This window comes from Cydia splendana, chromosome 5, assembly GCF_910591565.1.
Source record: "Cydia splendana chromosome 5, ilCydSple1.2, whole genome shotgun sequence".
NCBI lineage: Eukaryota > Metazoa > Arthropoda > Insecta > Lepidoptera > Tortricidae > Cydia > Cydia splendana.
Window position 1 is genome coordinate 13,253,370 of NC_085964.1, and position 19,401 is coordinate 13,272,770.

Here is a 19,401-nt window from a genome sequence, read left to right on the forward strand (position 1 = left end):
GTGTTGCTAAAGTATCATGGCTCATGGTGATCAAGATAACGTTAACTTAAAGTGTTGGCATTGTTGTTACATTTTATACTTAAGGAAGCTATTAAACGCTTACGTCAGTTACAAAAAGAATGGAACATTTTAGGATAAGTATGTATATACCGCGTGTTTTCATAATAACGACAAACGACGTAGTTGTTTGTTTCTGCAATATATGTAGGTAATTTAGACATTAAAGCAAACGTTCTAGTAGGTACTTGCCAGGTTGTCTAATAGTTGACTCCTTATGTATCATCATCTTTCATCATCACCTCTATTGTAAGAAATTAGGGTTTTATGGTGGCAAATGTTGTGACAGTGCCAAAGAAAGTACATTTATTACGTTATACTTACATAATTATAATAAAACGGCACCAATAAAAACACACTTAAAGATAAAAAAAAATACGAATCCCGCCCCAGTAGTACCTACCTACCATACCTACAGCCAGTAGCAGAATCAGCTTCTGACTTTGAAATGAAATTCAAAAGAAAAGATTAACAACGACTTGAGTTTTTAAAGGCATACATAGTAAATATCGTTTTTTAAGCGATATGCCTAACTATTATATTCACTTTAGCTATTTAATAACCAGTCTAATATTTAGTTTGATATTGAAATTCTTTCGACACTCCTCTTTGCAGCGTGCACGTGTCCGAGCTGTATGGTGTTTGATCTCGACATTCCTGGCGCAATGAGTGAGGGTTTTACCGCCAACGGCGCGCCACGCGTCGCATCTCGGGGCTTGGCTCATAAGTGCTACAATTGTTTCAAAATCACGAACTTCGAAATAAGAAATAATTATTCTGAGACATTAGTAGGTTCCCATATTCAGCTGGTCTCAATTTCAGTAAAGTTGTGGTTTGCATTTTAATTTGTTTTCTTATTTTCTATTAAATAAGCTTTTATTTATAAGATCTCATACAAAAAATATATTTTCTGTAGCAAGGTAAAATTAGGTATACGAAATAATTTTATTTTTAAATATTTAGTAAAAATATCATGTGATGAAAAACCCGGTCAAGTACGAGTTCGTTTAACCGCACCCGCACTGAGAGTTGCGAACAAACATACAAATATCTAAACTTACAAAACACGAAAATTTTTTGTCCAAGTATATATATATGTACTTACTTATATTGTGTACCTACAGCGACATTTATAGGCAATTGCAATTGGAAAATCTGCTAACTATTTAGTTTGTGCGACCTAAAGTAGGTTTCAGGGATAATTATTTATCATGTGAACCGATTTCGATATTTTCAAGTATTGATCAACTCACAAAAAGGTGGTTAAATAGCAAACTAAATTCAGAAATGCGTCTTGCTAAAAAAACAAACTAAATATTAGGATATGATTTCCTGTCATATTTAGGTTCCGTATCTTTCGTTTGTAAAGTTTGGTGATTAGGGATTAACGGTATACTCGTATTTTGTACATTTTACTTCATAAATCTTTTTTTTCGCTGTAAAAATTCAAGTTCTTTTTTAACAGTTTACCTTAATAACTATGAAAGCACTCTCTTCTCTTTAGAATTCTTTCCTTTCCTATCACTACCTATTTTATATTATAGTACATTGTAGGAGAGGATGGAAAACCGCTAAAAGATGGACGAGTCGTTTGAGGGCCGACACGTTAGTGGAGGCCCTCAAATAATACGAGTCCATCTTTAGCGTTTCCGGCCGAGGCATTACATTGTGCTTTTCACGACTACTGCGAGGAAATAAGAAAACATTTGCATAACTATAAGTACTTGCCCGCGATTTCTCAGGTAGCAAATTACTAGCCACTGCCTGTGCTGTCTCTTGAATTTCGGTAGGCGTCAGTGTAAGAATATCATTTTCTTCACTAGAAGAACTCATTTTTATAGCGAGCGTAGATATACGCGTTTCTTGTATTTTTTAGTCAAACACAATTTACACTATCCAATTCAGTAAGTATTTTCAAATCCCGCCTTTTTTACTTTTTTTATCACTTTTAAGAGGCGTTTTTCTTTTATTTGCTTCAAACCGACTCTAAACTTAGAAGCGTTTTTGCTAAAAAAACCACAAACAGCTACAAAAGTAAAAAACGCCTTAAGCGTGAACTGAATGGATAATTGTTAAAAAAAATGAACTGAATGGTTTTGACATGTCTTTTTTTTTCATACAAGAAATTGGTCCTATAAATAACCTTATTTTATTTTTAAGGAAAAAGTTGCGCCAAAAAAGACCTTTTATGGATTTTTATGTTTTAAATGATACTCATTGCTGTAGCGAACCGTCACCAATGACAGATGATGATAACAATGAAACATTGTAGTAGTGGTGGTTCAGGTGCTACAGCTATTGCCTACTTTGCAGCTTGGTTTTAGACCATCTATTGCCACATTTCCGAACAGTGGCGTGAAAAAACTATATTGCTGTGGTGTGCAGGTTTATACAATTATACAATTGAAAATAAATAAACATTACAGCAGTTTTTGTTTTTTTTCTATCGAGCTTGCTTTTAAAGTTTTTGGTTAGAGTTTACACTTACCCTTAGCATTTACCTCTGTATAGGTAAGTACACGTGTAACAATTCAATATAAAATTTTCAATTTTTAGCCTCCTTTTAAAGCTTTAAGAGGGATCTTAAAAACATACAAACACGCGCACATAACTTTAAAGATGGGACCTAATCACTCTTATTAATAACAAAGAAGGAAGTTATTTAAGTATGTAGATAATTTTATACAATATTTTTGTTCCCATAGATAATAACAGCTCTGATTTTCCCACAGAATCTGCTCACACGCCCACCACTGGCGAAACTGATAAAAATTGTGATAAGTAATGAGAAAAGAATACTTAGGTACTGTTAGGTATTATTTTGGGGATAAATAACCTTAAAATAGTGTTATAGTGTAATTTATTCTGTAGAAAAAAATGCCGTTCCACGTCATCGTCTCCTCAGTTATTTCCATTTTAAACCGTAATCTACTAGCCTTAGAGTATTAGTAGCTTTAATTAGCGTAATATAAAAAGTGATAACTATCGTAAAAAACTAGGGCTTGAAATTTAAGGCACACTAATTAAATATGTTTCTCACGCAAAATCAAAACAGTCAATGATAAGTGTACTAACCACTTCCTACACGAGCCCAATATGATAAGATAAGTACCTACTAATTACTCGTAAATGTAATGGTAATATCAGATATTTTCAGTTTATTACGGTAGGTTTATATCATTCATTATGAATCCGAGGTAACTCATAACAATTTTTTTTATTTGCTTTTATAAACGCTTTTAGATCGTCCTATTACCTAGCTAGACTAAAAAATATAGGTACCATTTTTTAAGACATGTTACATTATGTAAAAGTAGTAAGTACTGACTTATAATTGTAACAGTGCCTAGTCTTCCTTATTAGCCCTTTTGCCGTTCGTAAAAGAAGATTCATTGTTCTTGAATCAAGAACGCCATTTGCTTTGTTCCAATGTAAAAAAAGAAGAACAAATGTAGTCCAAGTTCTCACCTTGAGCAAACCCTTTTATGTCGGCCAATAAATCAAAACATTGTTACGTACCGGTTCATTTCCATATTTGCTCTATGACAATGACCGAAACACATTTAATTAATTGATTAATAAACCTTTTCATAGTTGTTCGTTGCAAAGCAAAAACTATGCATTGACCCCTACATATAAAGACAATAAAAAACCATTCACCGAGAAAGGGTTACAACGTGTTTGTATTAACATGTATTTTAATGTGAGGCACGGTTTGGGCATGGGCAGTCCAGTCATTTGTTAAGTTCTTTTATTTTTCTGTCACCCTTTTAACAATTAGTTTTTATAGTGCCGGAACTGTGTTCTACAGATATTGTTAAATTATTTACTTTAAATTTTTTATTAGTCTTTCCATAATAAACGAATGCTAGTTAGTATAAGTAGGTACCTATTTTCAAACACTCCATAAAATAAAAATTGTTTTCCCATGGCAGGCCCATTTCACAAAGGGTCTTATTAGGTCTTAAACTAATATTATTAGCACACAAATTGCTGTATTAGGTCAGTGTATTCATGACATCACACTAATAATGGCAATAATATCCATCTAAATTGTGTTTTTTTATATCCCAAAGACAAAATTTAGATTGGGTAATAGATAGACCAAACGAACTGTATAAAAATGGGCAGCAGTAAATCACCGTTTAATTAATGCTTTATCGATTTTCTCCAATATTACTTATAGCTGAGTAGACTGGTCATATTTTTCATACAATCGATTTCGACTGGCAAAGCATAATAATATTACTTTTTGGCAACCGGGTTTTTTAACCTAATTAAACCCCGCTGAATCCGAATTTGCCGGTTACTCGATCGAAACCTTGACCGGAAGTGAGATATTTGACATCAAAGGTCCCTTTTTTTAGTTTTTCTTAAATCACTCTTAAACGGTGGCGCATAGCAAAAAATGTTCTATCTATCACATACGTAATCTGCATACAATTGCTTACAAGAAAGATTCAGTACAATTTTTCGCTAGGATCAATATTCAAAGAGATATTAACGCAGAAATTTAATTATAATCACTTCTAAGGTCCGTTTCTTAGTTTTTCGTAAATAACTCATGAACGGTGGCCAATATCAAAAAATGTTGTTAAACGATAATAATTTACACAAAATTTTGTACCATAAAGATTCAGTACAGTTTTCGCAGGGATCAATATTTAAAAAGATAATAAAGAGGGAAAGTTAATTATAATAAATTCTTAGTTTCCTTGTTTTTATTTATTCGTTAATAATTTGAAAAGTATGACTCATAGCAAAAAAAATCTTATACATAAATAATAAACATAAAATTTTCTACAAGAAACACGTAGAAAATTTTCCGCTAGGATTAATATTTAAAAAGACAAAGCAGCGATTTTCTAGTTGAAAATAGCTGAGATTTGTGACTAAAACTATTAGTATATTTACAAATCGGTTTCATGTGGCCAAGCCTTCACCCAGTCCATAGCTGACCATAACATAACAACTTCTTCGTACCTACGGTAAGCAGAGACATTTAAATTTTTCTGTGACATAATCTAATTCGTATTTCGTTCGTTGGTAAGTTTTCTAATGCACCGGCAGATGCCAAAGAGATCCGCCGGGTCGTAATCATAAACCGGCAAAGAAGCCGTCAAACATTGTTTATGCGAGTGATTCCGGCCCCTTTGTCTTCGCCGGCCCACGCCCGCGTGGCCTTCCAGCGACACCCTCATAAAAGGCGTAGCAAAAACAACACTAATGGTTGCTGATCCCATTCCGAGGCAATAAAATGCAACAAAATTAGCTTTGTTAAAATTTGGAGAAACTGTAAACATTCTAACTGCAATAACGGACCATTAGGCCAGTTCTACTGTAATTAAACCATTGTGTTTTTGTGCTACTCTTTTGTATAAGAGAACAAGTTATCGTTAAGAAAAGAAAAGTTTAAAATGCAGGTCAAAACATACCCAATAAAAACAGATAAATAGTACCTACTGACTAAATAATTTTTAGGCCGACTTGCACCATGCCACTAACCCAGGGTTAAGCGGTTAAACTGTTAACCCAGTGTCAAATTGTACTGGTAACCATGGTAACTCCAGGTTTAACCGGTTAACCCCGGGTTAGTGGAATGGTACAGTCAACAACAGAGCTATGAATACAGGCAAAGTGTCAAAAATATGTATACAGTACTTTATTGCCTGTACATTAAGGTCGTGTATACATATTTTTGTCACTTTGCCTGTATTCATAGCTCTGTTGTTGACTGTACAAGTGGCTCTTAGCTATCTATTTAAATATTATTAAAAAGGCGACATCGCCAGTGTTTCAAGCTGGAGCTAATTTGTATATAAATATTTGTATTCTACTTCAGGCTATGTATTTTTTTCTTCAAGAGCTAGTTAATAAAGTGCGAAACTCAAGGCAAGCCGATGGGAATGGAGTTCTATTAGGACTCCCTACCACTTTATACTAAATAAACTTCTTAAGCGAGGCGTATACTAGCAAGAACTTGCATGCATATTTACGTTACTCTTAATTATGACCCCTAGTTATTTTTTTTAAATTGTCCGAGCAGCAATGTACTGCAAACATTACGAGACGTAACATGACATGATATTACAAGATACGAGCTTTTTATAGTAGCTGTCAACAAGCGTTTACAATTAATTTTAAAAGCTTTCTTTCTATTTCTAAGCAAAATGTATCTCAATATTCTTCTTAGGTCCTATGCTAAGCACCGATTAAATATTCACCTGTAGTGAATTTACACACTCTATAGCTGAAAGTGCTATTAAGTACCTATTACCTCAAGCAGAATAAAATATTTTCGCGGCGATATATATTATTTCGTCTTATAGTCACTAAGGGCTGATTTAGACGGCGCGCGAACTCGCATGCGATTTTAGTTACATTGCGGACTGTTGGTTAATTTAATTACTATTAGGTACGTCCAATTCAACCGACCGATCAAAAACCGCAATGTAACGAAACTCGCATGCGAGTTCTCGCTTCGTCAAACTGAGCCCTTAATTTGGAAAACTCTCGGACCAACGTATAATCAATATAATCATACAATAAATAAAATTAACTTGATCGACATTAATTTTTATAAATACTGTAGGTAATCATCACTATACGTTATAAAACAAAGTCCCCCGCCGCGTCTGTCTATTTGTGTGTTTGTATGTTTGTTCGCGATAAACACAAAAACTACTGAACGGATTTTCATGCGGTTTTCACCTATCAGTAGAGTGATTCTTGAGGAAGGTTTAAGTGTGTAATTTGTTAATCGGTGCGAAGCCGGGACGGGTCGCTTGTAAATAATAAAAATTATTTGCCTCCTGAAAGTTCTAAACCAATTACGTGTAAGTATTAACATTTAATTTCATGATCATCCGCCAAAGACGCGTATTAGAGCCCAATTCAGATTTAACAACTTGTTATGGTTTTGATCTTATTTTGATACGACCTCGATCAAGGTCGCACACGCTGATTTTTTTTTTAACCTTATGTAATTCTATTTTTAAAAGACCCCTTTATTCATTAAATAAATATAAATGTTGTATAAAAACCGGGCAAGTGCGAGTCGGAATCGCGCACGAAGGGTTCCGTACCATAATGCAAAAAACGGCAAAAAAAAAACGGTCACCCATCCAAGTACTGACCCCGCCCGAAGTTGCTTAACTTCGGTCAAAAATCACGTTTGTTGTATGGGAGCCCCACTTAAATCTTTATTTTATTCTGTTTTTAGTATTTGTTGTTATAGCGGCAACAGAAATACATCATCTGTGAAAATTTAAACTGTCTAGCTATCACGGTTCGTGAGATACAGCCTGGTGACAGACGGACGGACGGACGGACAGACGGACGGACGGACGGACGGACAGCGGAGTCTTAGTAACAGGGTCCCGTTTTACCCTTTGGGTACGGAACCCTAAAAATCGCCCCTCGGCAAGGTGCCGTAGACGCTGGCAGCATTACCTCGCTGAATTGCAATGCTTACGCGCTGTGCACATGCTGATTGGGGCATGCGAAATTAAGTGAATGTCGTGCTTGAGATGCGCGCCAATCACCAAGACGATATAATACGGATAACGACGTGAAGGTCGTATCAAAACCAGTTCGAAACCGAAACTGACTATAGTGACGCAGACCATCACAGATGATTCCTTGATGGATATGGGAGCTGCCTTAGGACCGGTTTCCATTGTGCCTTATTAAGACTGCGTAAATTCGCGTCATCAAGTTTACAATGCACGCGCATGACGCACAGACAACCACGCGGAAAACCAATGCAGGATGCCATAGTACATTAATATTACTAGTGGCTCTGTGAGCTGTAGACCTCGCGTTATGCTCAGAAAATGTTAAAGTGAAAAATACTTAGTTCGTTAAGTCGTTACCTATCACAGCAAACTCCCAATGGTCTGAAGAGCCATAGACGCTATTGGCGCTTAAGTCCTTTATGCCAATTTCCGTATTATGAAAAAAAAAACAGAATCGACAAAAAATTATATTTAATCATACGGCCCGATTCGAACTTTAAGATGCGTCAATTAATAGATCTAGAAACGATATGGATTAGATAGGTCAGTGTCAAATGTGATGGCACCTCTACACGATGGGCCAACGTCCGCATTTATGCGTTAGAGGGAGCAAGTGATATTGCTATCTCATTCTACCGCATGGCTGCGTCCCTCGGAGTGGCCGGCGTTGGCCCATCGTGTAAAGGAGCCATGACGTTCTACAAACAAAAACGTCACTTTTGACACTGACACATCTAATCCATATAGTTTCAAGATCTATTAATTGATGACCGTATCTTAAAGTTCGAATCGGGCAGATAGAATCTGGTCAATTTCACGAGAATAAGTTAAGAATTGCGACCTGTAGAGGAGAACATGCATCCGGACATACGAAAGCAAAATACCCGAGTTAAAACGGAGCCCTTCGCTAATGCTTAAGTCAATAATTTGTATAACAATGGAAAACATCAGGCTATTAGGAAAAAATATGTTTTTTTAATTATTTATACTGTATAATGTATAGGTATGTAGGTACTACATAAGTATATCTACCTACTCGTGTTCAAGTGGACACGCCGGTTCTCGTAAATTTAAAGATAAAGGGCAGGTTGCAGATCCTAAGGCTTCTTTGTCAGTTTTTATTTTATTTTTGCATATTTCAGGACGCTTCTATAGTAAATTGGTAGATTTGTGTTCTGTCCCACCATACATAACTACCATATGTTAAAATCAAACCTTATTGGATATTTACCGTATTCTCGCATAATAGTATATAAATACAAATTTAAACCGAATTTTCAATTTTATACTAAAGGAAAAAATGGAAAAAATAAAGCTTTCGGCAGGACCCGCAACCTCCGCAATCCGTGCGTTAAGGGGCCCACTGATTAACAGTCCGCCGGACGGTATCGGCCTGTCAGTTAGAACAAAATTTTGACAGTTCCGAACAACTGACAGGCCGATACCGTCCGGCGGACTGTTAATCAGTGGGCCCCTTTAGCTCTGCCAATTGAGCTACGGAAGCCTACCAGAACCTTGCGAATCTTTCCATTCCTTCCCTTATGTATACACGCCTTTTTGGGGTGGCGTATAGCGATATCTACCGAAAGACGATTACATCTTTTAACGGCACCGGAGTCTCAAGTTGCATTGAGAATTCACCAGTAACAATGTCCTGCCGGAAGCGTAATTTTTTCCTTTTTTTCCTTTAATATAAAATTTGGAATATCGCTCGCAGACGTATCTGCATGTTTAAAAATCGAATTTTCAATGTCAATATTCCGTAATGAGTAGATATTTAAAATTTGAACTACACAGGTAGGTTGTAGATTTAAAATTCGGTATTTACATTTTAACACAACTTAGTCATCGATAGTGGACTGTGCCCAGTAATCGACTTCACTTAATAAGAATTGATTGGCACGCATAAAAATTCGCAACAAGATGTAAGTAAACATCGATGTGAAAAACACAATTACCACCTAGACATACATCGTGATCATAGTCATAGTCCCGGCGCACGGAATTACCTGTCTAATACAATATCGGGGAAATACACTTGGAATTTCTCAGCTTATGAAGGTCAAAGTCATGTTCAATGGAACTGTGTTTTTATACCTACGAACCAAATTGTTATCTTATACGGCCTGATTCCAACTTTAAGATAAGTACGTAAAAAATAGCTAAACATACGACGACATGGATCGGATATGTAAGTGTCAAAAGTAACGTTTTTGTTTGAAGAAACGACACTGACATATCCGATGCATATCGTATCTTTAGCAAATTATTGACGTATCTTAAAGTTCGAATCGGCCGTAGTCAAGATGGGCCATGGGCCAGAGAGAAGGGGTCCCTTTGTTTCATAAAGTTGTTTGTTTTTGTTTTTTTCATTATTGTTTCATAATTGTTGTCATAAAGTTTTAAGTCATAATGTATTGTTTGTCATATTATCGTTAGTCATAAAACTGAAACTGTCAACTTTTCAGGATTTTCGTAAGGTTATTCTATAGATAGGTTAGGTTAGGTTGGGTTAGTGTTTTATGGCAATCCTGAAAAGTTACGCGTTTCTGAGAAAAACCAATTATGACTAACGAAAATCCGGACAAACAATACATTATGACTTAAAACTATTCGGGAAACAATAGAGAGTTAGAGACCCGCCAGAGAACATACCGAGAAGATCGGTATTTGAAAGTTTTATTTCTAGAGTGCCTGTACTTCGATTTTTGTCTCTGGCTGGCTCCAGGGCACTAATAAAGATGATATTATAATATAACAAATACGAAAATATCGTTGAATAGCTATGCGAATCCTGTTATACCTATGCCATGCAATTACTTACAATTAGTTTATTTCTAGCTTGGTTTTATTCGCACACATTTTTTTACGTAACTTGCAACCGTACCAACACTGCTTGTATCCTTACTTAAATTCAAGCAATGACACAAACCAAAACCAAATGTACAAATACAAATATTATCAAACAAGGAAAACTATGGTCGCAATCTACGCAACGGTTTTTACGCGTGATTCCCAGAAGTAGGCAGTTGGGTCGCAAACACGGACGCTCTCCGGTTGTCTAAACTGTCTGGCAAAGCCATAGAGCGTGCGTAGGTTGTATCACTTTACTGTATAGGTCATGATTGCGCTACATCGGAAATACCTCGATAGTCACCGTCACCGCGCTATGGTCTAATTGAAAAAGGGCGCAAATGTATGTGAGTAAAATATCGTTGCTAGTAGCAACTAGCAACTTGCTACCTTATAAATTTGAGATGTGCAAGGCTCCGGCGCCGCCGGTCACCGAATGCGTTACGTCATCTCTGACGATACGGAGATTACGGACGGGTGGCCTTATAATTTAAATCGATCGTATAAAGTAGAGCTTTTTAGAGCGGGACAATATATTTATTTATGTATCTTTATAAAATATAACAATATTCCTGAATTAGAAGGTTAGCTAGATTATCCTCTCTGGCTCTTAGAAAATGGTTACCAAAGGTTTGGATTAGGTGCCAAAATTTGTTTTGCTTATTAATTGAATAATAACTACATAAATACGGTTCAATGAAGCTACCTTCGTTCGCCAAGGGGAGAGCAAGAACACAGAGCGGCCGGTAGTTTTAATGCAGTCGGACGAGTAGAGCCAAACGACAAACAACTCCAGTAGCAACAATAATCGATATTCAGAAATATTTAAATAGTTTTTTTTATTTTTTTAAATCTATATTTGCCATTATGTAATTTGAAGGCCCAAAAATTTCTTTATATATATTTTTTTAATGTAGGTACATATATTGTAAATGTAATTTGTATTTAGCTGACATAAGTTATAGTGGATTTGAGAACCATCTGAAAATGCAACCGATTTCGAAAAAGAAAATTGTTTTCTAGGTAATTAGGTCTCGTACATCTATAATCTATACAGAAATGTACAAACTATAAAAATCATTAATCAAGTTTAAGAGAGAAGCACAATTTTTACAAACTTTAAGCCGTTTTAATCGATAATAAAAAGAACAACCATTAATCAATGCTTTTTACAATGCACTCTCCAGCTCGCTGTGTCGCTTACACGTCATTACAGAAAGCTTATTTTGTTAGGAGCGGACGGCACCGTTTATAAAGCGTTATCTTCAAATAAACACATTAACAAGTTTAATAATGGCGATGATTAATGTGCGCAGGCTGACGCGCACTTTGCGCCGAGGGCCGAGGGAGGCGCGAACACGACACAGCGTATAGGGTGCAAAATACAGTGCAGAACGTCTGCTCCGTACAAATTTTATGGCTTGACGATCTCGATCTCGACAGCGTAATAGAGTCAAGCCAAGATAACTCTGCAGCGATTTTTTATTAGGGCGAGCGAAGCGAGCCCTATCACTATTCGACAAACTATGCATTCTTGTGGTACACTTTACGGAAAAACTACTGCAGTGTTAGGTTTGAGATTTAACATAGTAATTTAAATTCATGTCTAGATGTGTTATCAAACATAAAAATATCATTTTATGAATTAAAAAAAATAAAATAATGTAATAACACTTTGTATTACTACTAGCGCCATCTGTTGGCAAAATAATGAATTAACATTCGTGCTAATGTCAATTATTTATTGCTCTAACTGCTCTAACCGATGGCGTTAGTAGTAAATAAATAAATATTGGACATTGTTATACAAATTGACTAAGCCCCAGAAAAGCTCAAGAAGGCTTATGTTGTGGGTAATACTCAGACAACGATACCTATGTGGTGTTTTCAATTTCAATAATGTCGATGGCGCTTACGCCATTAACAACGATGAATACAAAAGTGGGTTAAAATTTTGGATTCAGACCTACCTGGCTTCGCTTGGTTTGATTCCCAATTTAGTAATTAAGTTTCTGTGAATACTTACTAGAACAATCAATCGGATCGAACATATCTTATTTTTTCCATTTTTTCTTACTAGGGAGAGGGAGGGGGTTTTCATAGATCTTACGTAAGTAAGATCATAAATATGCGATTTTTTTTAATTTCTATGAAATTATGACGTTTAAAATAATAATAATACTTCCACACTCTATGCTATCAAACACGGTGCAGAGTTAATTTAAACGAGCTCAAGTACCTTTGCCCTGTACAAACGTATGTACAAATAAACATTAATAATAGTACATTTCGATGCTAGTGCGGAAGGTATGTCATTACTTCACGAGTACCGAGATATCTTGCCACGAGCCGCAGGCGAGTGGGAAGACTCGGGACGAGTGAAGAATGACATTTCCGCACGTGTATCGAACGACGTTTTTTAATACAGTTGCGAAAAAATAAGTAAAACATTGTTAATCGTACACTAAACAAAAGTGGTAACAGTGACAGCTCGCTTAGACGTCGTCTTTAAGTATATTATATCTATGGGCGTTTGGCAGCTATTCCGTTCCATTCAGACACCTTATTAAGAACGGAATTTTCAATATTCAATATTAAAAAATAAACGTGTTATAATGATGAAGAGGTAAGTATTAAAATATGAAATATGTATATTTTTCATATTCTTACATTAACAGTAGGTTTTTATGCTGATTACGACGTTTAAAGGAAACTAATATTAACACTCATCAATAAGTAGTCGTGAATTGGAACAAGTATAAATTTAAAAAAATTGGAAAAGTAAAAAGCACTAGTTCGACATAACCAACTTTCCGCACGCTAAACAGCTACGTAAAGTAGCACTTTGTGAGCAACTGTATTAAAAAAATATTTTTTTGAAAAATAAACACTAACACAAACCAATCGTGTACCTACTCATTTTTTCCTTTAGATTCTTACGTAATATATGGTAATATAGGGGACGGGAGGGGGAAGAGGTCAGCATATTCTTATTATTTCTTACATAGGGGTGGGAGGGGGTCATATCTGGCAAAAATTGTTTTACGTACCTACTTAATGAATGGCGCCTTTAGTGTTACTATTGCTTGGAACTGTTAAAATTATAAATAAAGATCATATTAATACAAACTTCAGTTCAGTGACTTAGGGCCGATACACGACTGCAACTTGTATGGGAACTGCACGCCGACTGCACGCCAATTGCAACGTCGGTGTGCAGTTCAACAAAATGACCCAGAACCCTGGCAGTTCCTAGTGGAACTCAGGTTTGGTGCAACAAAGGCACATTGGTCATCCGACTCATCTTGATGAGCACTTAGGAGAATAGTACCCAAGATAGAGCTGATACTGAAACCTGGCAGTACCTAGTGGAGCTCGGGTTTGGTGCAACATATATAGGCACACGCTGTTTCGGATATCCGACTCGTCATGTGCTCACTGGGTAGACCAGTACCCAAGATAGCTGATGCTGAACCCTGACAGTACCTAGTGGAGCTCGGATTTTATACAACAGCACACGCTGTTTTGGTCATGCCAGTCTTGATGAGTACTTAGGAAAGTAGTAACCAAGATAGAGCTGATGCTGAACCTTGGCTGTACCTAGTGGAACTCAGGTTTGGTGCAACACAGGCACACGCTGTCTTAGTCAATCGACACGTCTTTCTGAGCACTTGGAAGAGCAGTACCCAAGTTAGAGCTAATGCTGAACCTTGGCGGTACCTAGTGGAACTCAGGTTTGATGCAACATAGACACACGCTGTGTTGGACATCCGACTCGTCATGATGAGCACTTGGGAGAGCAGTACCCAAGATAGAGCTGATGCTGAACCCTGGCAGTACCTAGTGGAACTTAGGTTTATTGCAACATAGGCACACGCTGTTTTGGTCATCCGACTCGTCTCGATGAGCACTTAGGAGAGTAGTACCCAAGATAAAGCTGATGCTGAACCCTGGCTGTGCTTGTTGGAACTCAGGTTTGGTGCAACATAGGCACACGCTGTTTTGGTCATCTGATTCGTCTTGATGAGCACTTAGGAGATTAGTACCCAAGATAGAGCTGATGCTGAACCCTGGCTGTACCTAATGGAACTCAGGTTTGGTGCAACATAGGCACACGCTGTTTTGGTCATCTGATTCGTCTTGATGAGCACTTAGGAGATTAGTACCCAAGATAGAGCTGATGCTGAACCCTAGCTGTACCTAGTGGAACTCAGGTTTGGTGCAACATAGGCACACGCTGTTTTGGTCATCTTACACGTCTTAATTAGCACTTAGAAGAGCAGTACCCAAGATAGAGCTGATGCTGAACCCTGGCTGTACCTAGTGGAACTGTGTGTGTGTGTTTGTGTGTGTGAAGTAAATAAAAGCGTGAATAAAAGTATGGAATTGTATATTACGTGTGTATGATATTGGCAATTTGATTGTGTCGTCTGGACACGTTTTTAATGGACAAAGTAAAAGCTGTAACAGACAGGCGTACCGGACAGCAACCGGGGTCCGTTTAGTATATTTCTTTCTTGCTCTCACTTATAGTTGCGTTCCTAACGGACTTATTACGTACCCACTCGATCGAACATGAAACAAGCCTTGGATTGGATCAAAGTCGCGGTCCGGTACGTTTAGGTAGAGAAACTCCGCGAGCCCTTACAAAGCTCTGCTTTTTGCTAGTTAAGTTATTAATTTTTAAGTTTAAAATAACAGTTGCACTTCTGTGCTATAGAAATCGTTGCAGAGTTATCTTGGTCTGACTCTTCTATACTACGCTGGCATTAGTTAAATATTAAATCATTACCTACTATAGGAAATATTTGACAAATCCGAAAACATGTAACTGGGTAAGCAAAGGAATTCTTTATTTATATGCCACGTCAAATGAAACTAGAGGACTACCTAGTAAAGTGACTTTACTAGGTAGTCCTCTAGTTTTAGTTCCTCTAGTTTAGAATTCCTTTGCTTACCCAGTTACATGTTCCACTGTGGAACTAGAGCAGCATTCAGATTTAAAAAAAAAACGGTTTTTGATTTGATATTGATATTAAATATTCTCTGGTCTAACATGAGTCTAAATTACTCACTCACTTAGGTACTCCGTTGGCTCAGCGACCCAAAATGAGACTTGGCCTCCGACACAAGACAGCGCCACTTTTCTCGGTCCTCTGCGACCTCTCGCCAATTGTTGATATGAGTCTAACGCTTACCTACGCTTTTTATTGGTAGAGACTTATATAAGTAATATCATATAAATATCAAATTAATTGACCGAAGCGTAGCGAAGGTCTACGTTTTGACTCGGGCATTTTGCTTTTGTATGTCCGGATGTTCTCCTCTACAGGACACAATTCTCAACTGATTCTCGTGAAATTTTGTGACCAGATTCTATGAGTAAATAAAGAATTTTTGTCGATCCCGTTTTTAGAAATTTTCAAAAATGGAGGAGTCGTGATACCTCGCGCTTAAGCAAATAGTCGTATCGATATCATAAGAGTATTTTCTTTTTGAGACTTATTTACATAAAATGCAGAAAAATTGTATTGCTGGTTTAGACGGTATTTAGATATTTACTTATTACTCGAGAATGAGTAGCCGAATTTCGTCAGCTTAGCTAAGAACTATCATGGCGTATTTTGCAAACATTCTCTTTTTTTGTTTGCACACAGAAAGTCTGGGTTCGATCCCCAGTAAGACATAACTTTTGTATTTTTTTTTTCACTTAAACTTCGTATTGTTGATTGATCAAACCGCTATGTGGCGCTGTCATCGTGCACGGTCCCAATAAGCTATGCTCGCGAGGTCTACCACTCACAGAGCCACTAGTAACAATTTGTACAATCTGAATGCAGCTTCTAGTCTTTCACTACGAACAGCGATGGCGTAGGCATGATGATTGCAACGGACCAATTTACATATTCGTAAAACACTTTTCACCCGTCCCGTCCGCGTGCTTGTTCCTAATATAATTTGATCTCGACAATCGTAACAACTGCATATCAATGCTGCAACTTACACTGGTTCTCTTATAATACGCCGAGTAAGTGAGCGTCGTAAAAAACCGGCCAAGTGCGAGTCGAACTCGCGCATGAAGGGTTCCGTACCATTACGCAAAAAACGACAAAAAATCACGTTTGTTGTATGGGAGCCCCACTTAGATATTTATTTTGTTATGTTTTTAATATTTGTTGTTATAGCGGCAACAGAAATACATCATCTGTGAAAACTTCAACTGCCTAGCTAACACGGTTCATGAGTTACAGCCTGGCCACAGACAGACGGACGGACAGACAGACGCACAGTTGAGTCTTAGTAATAGGGTCCCGTTTTTACCCTTTGGGTACGGAACCCTAAATACGACCCGAGACCGGCTCACGCGCCCCATGCAACTTGCTCTAGGTTCCCGCCCGCCCCAAATGACCAGACATTATTTAATTGAATGACAAGTAAAAGGGTGACAATTGTCATAGAAAACAAAAAAGGGAACCCTTTTTGCGAGAATGCTGCGATGAAATATTGCGCCAGCCGTGCATAGTAACAGTTGTCCTTTAGCACGTATGATAAATAGTTAGTCGTTTTTAATATTAGTAATATTATTCTCTTAATTAAAAAAAATTATAGGTACGACTGATATGGGTACATTTTGCTTAAAAAATAAAACATATCATAATAAGCCCATTTACCCCTAAATATTTCTGTGAACTAAAGCAAACAGATGCAGGTGAAATACAAACAGCGATGAGTGTTAAAAGGAACTATAAATCACAGCATAAGATGTTTACGTAGCTACCTTCTTGTAACGAATAGGTTAGGCGAAAAGTCGAAAAGAATCTATACATCTCGACTGACATTCGCTAACTAATGATCCCGAATCACAATGCGTCTGCGCCGCTCCCCGCCGCGCGACTTCGAAATCATTGTTATCCAACATTTATAACACTTCAATGTTTGATTTGTGCGAATTTGCGACATTGGCAAAAAATCGATTGATATGTCACGTTTTTATTACTGTTTGTATTGCTACCTGGGTCCTTTATGCCAAGTGAGAAAAAATAAGGGTAGCTACTATTGCACAGATCGTCGACAGATCGAGCCTTTCACGCCACTCGCCGGAATGTGACAGATCTATGACTCGTTGACTTTATTGTGCTTCTGGATATGTCGTGAAGGGCGAATAATCGATGCTCTTTCGGAGAAACCACGCTTTTTCAATAGTTATATTCACTCAATAATAAATGATAATCGATGACTACGGTACTAAGGTATTACTTAATTCTATGTGTAACTAGTTTTACTCAAAATGAAAATAATTAAGTAGGTACTAGCTGGTCGAGTTCCACTTCCACAGAATTTTATTTATTAACATGATACGTTTGTCGTTGAATTTTTATTGTATGTTTTAATTGTATTTTGTAATTGGCCAAAATCTACTAGGATAACATACCTACTAAGGGCCAGTCGTACTACCAACCTCACGTTTTGCCGTTTATCTATGTAATTTCCTATGAAATATTTGACATAGGTTACTGCGTTTAACACCACTTGGTAGATTATAAAGTAGTTAAACAAGATTAAGAAATCACTGTTTTGTGGCTTAACTTAAAAAAAATCGGTTTTAGAAAAGCATTATAAGACTAACGAAAAACATAACTATCGAAAAAAGTATTTTGTCACCCAACAGTCATAATTTATAAAAAATTAACATGCAACAATATTCGAAGGGCGTGAGGCGTGAAATCATATTGTCGACGCGAACTACGGTGACCATATTGATATTTTAATTAGATTTACAAAGTCCGCTCGCAGCGCGGGTCCCGGCATCGGCAACTCTTTGGCCCAGCCTAATGGCACCCCGCGGACCTCATTCAAGGGTTGTCGCGGCCCGTATTGTGCACACTCAATATTTACTCCCAAATGCATTACTGTAACAATGCTTACTTAGTTTTTTAAGTTTTCGACGCAGCTTCCGTGTTATCGTTTTCAATGGGTTTGGAAATGTCGTTCGCGCCGTAATTATAGGGCAGCTCAGCAGGTCGCTCTGCGCCATAGTAGCCACTGCGAAATCATAATTGCTTTTTAGCCCATAGAAGACTGTACGCAAAAACTATTCTATAGGTAGGTACACCTTTGTTAAAGTGTAATAAAAATTGCTTAGAAATAATTATTATTGCTACATAATAATTAAATAAAAGAGTTTGAAAAACAAACGAAATGGAACACAAAACAGTGATGGATTTTAAGGAGTTCTCATTTAAACTGTATTTACCCGGTGAAAATGGCATTACCTACTAGTGCAGTAGATTGGACCTGAGGTATACTCACAAAGGATAACAATACAGATAAGACAGGCGAAACATTCACCAATGATTCCTGGAATTCAAATAAACTACATTTTTTGTCGTAACCCGTAGTACCTAAGTCATAAAATAAAATGTGCTTTTTAACAAGTAAGTATGTCAAATCGATCACTAAAATAGGAGCACATATATTAGCATTCTCGTTATTTCTATTTTTGGTATAAAAATGCAATTTTGAACATTTTATAGGACAGTCACATGTGACGAGGGTTCTGCAGGGTGATCCGTCGTTATTCACCTAACACGTGCGATTTGTCGTCGCGGGCCGACCCGCGGGCCCCCGGCGGCCGGGGCTGCGCCCCCGCTGCGCGCCGTCAGCTCACGCTGGGCCGTCAGCATACATAACTCTAATTGACACACTAAAAAACGTCACGAAGCACAAAAGCGTTTATTATCCTATGCTCTATGATTTTTCGCAGAAAAATTTTTTTTGTTGGAATAATTTTGTGTCTACCTTACTTATTTGTCTAGAAACACTAATATGAGTGTATGAATAATTTACCTACAGGTTTGAATGAATGTACCTATGAATGAATATCAAAAGCCGCGAAAATATACCTAAGTACGTAACGTAAGAAATATACGAGTAATTATTTGGCTACCAATCTACCATATTTGGTGTTACTATA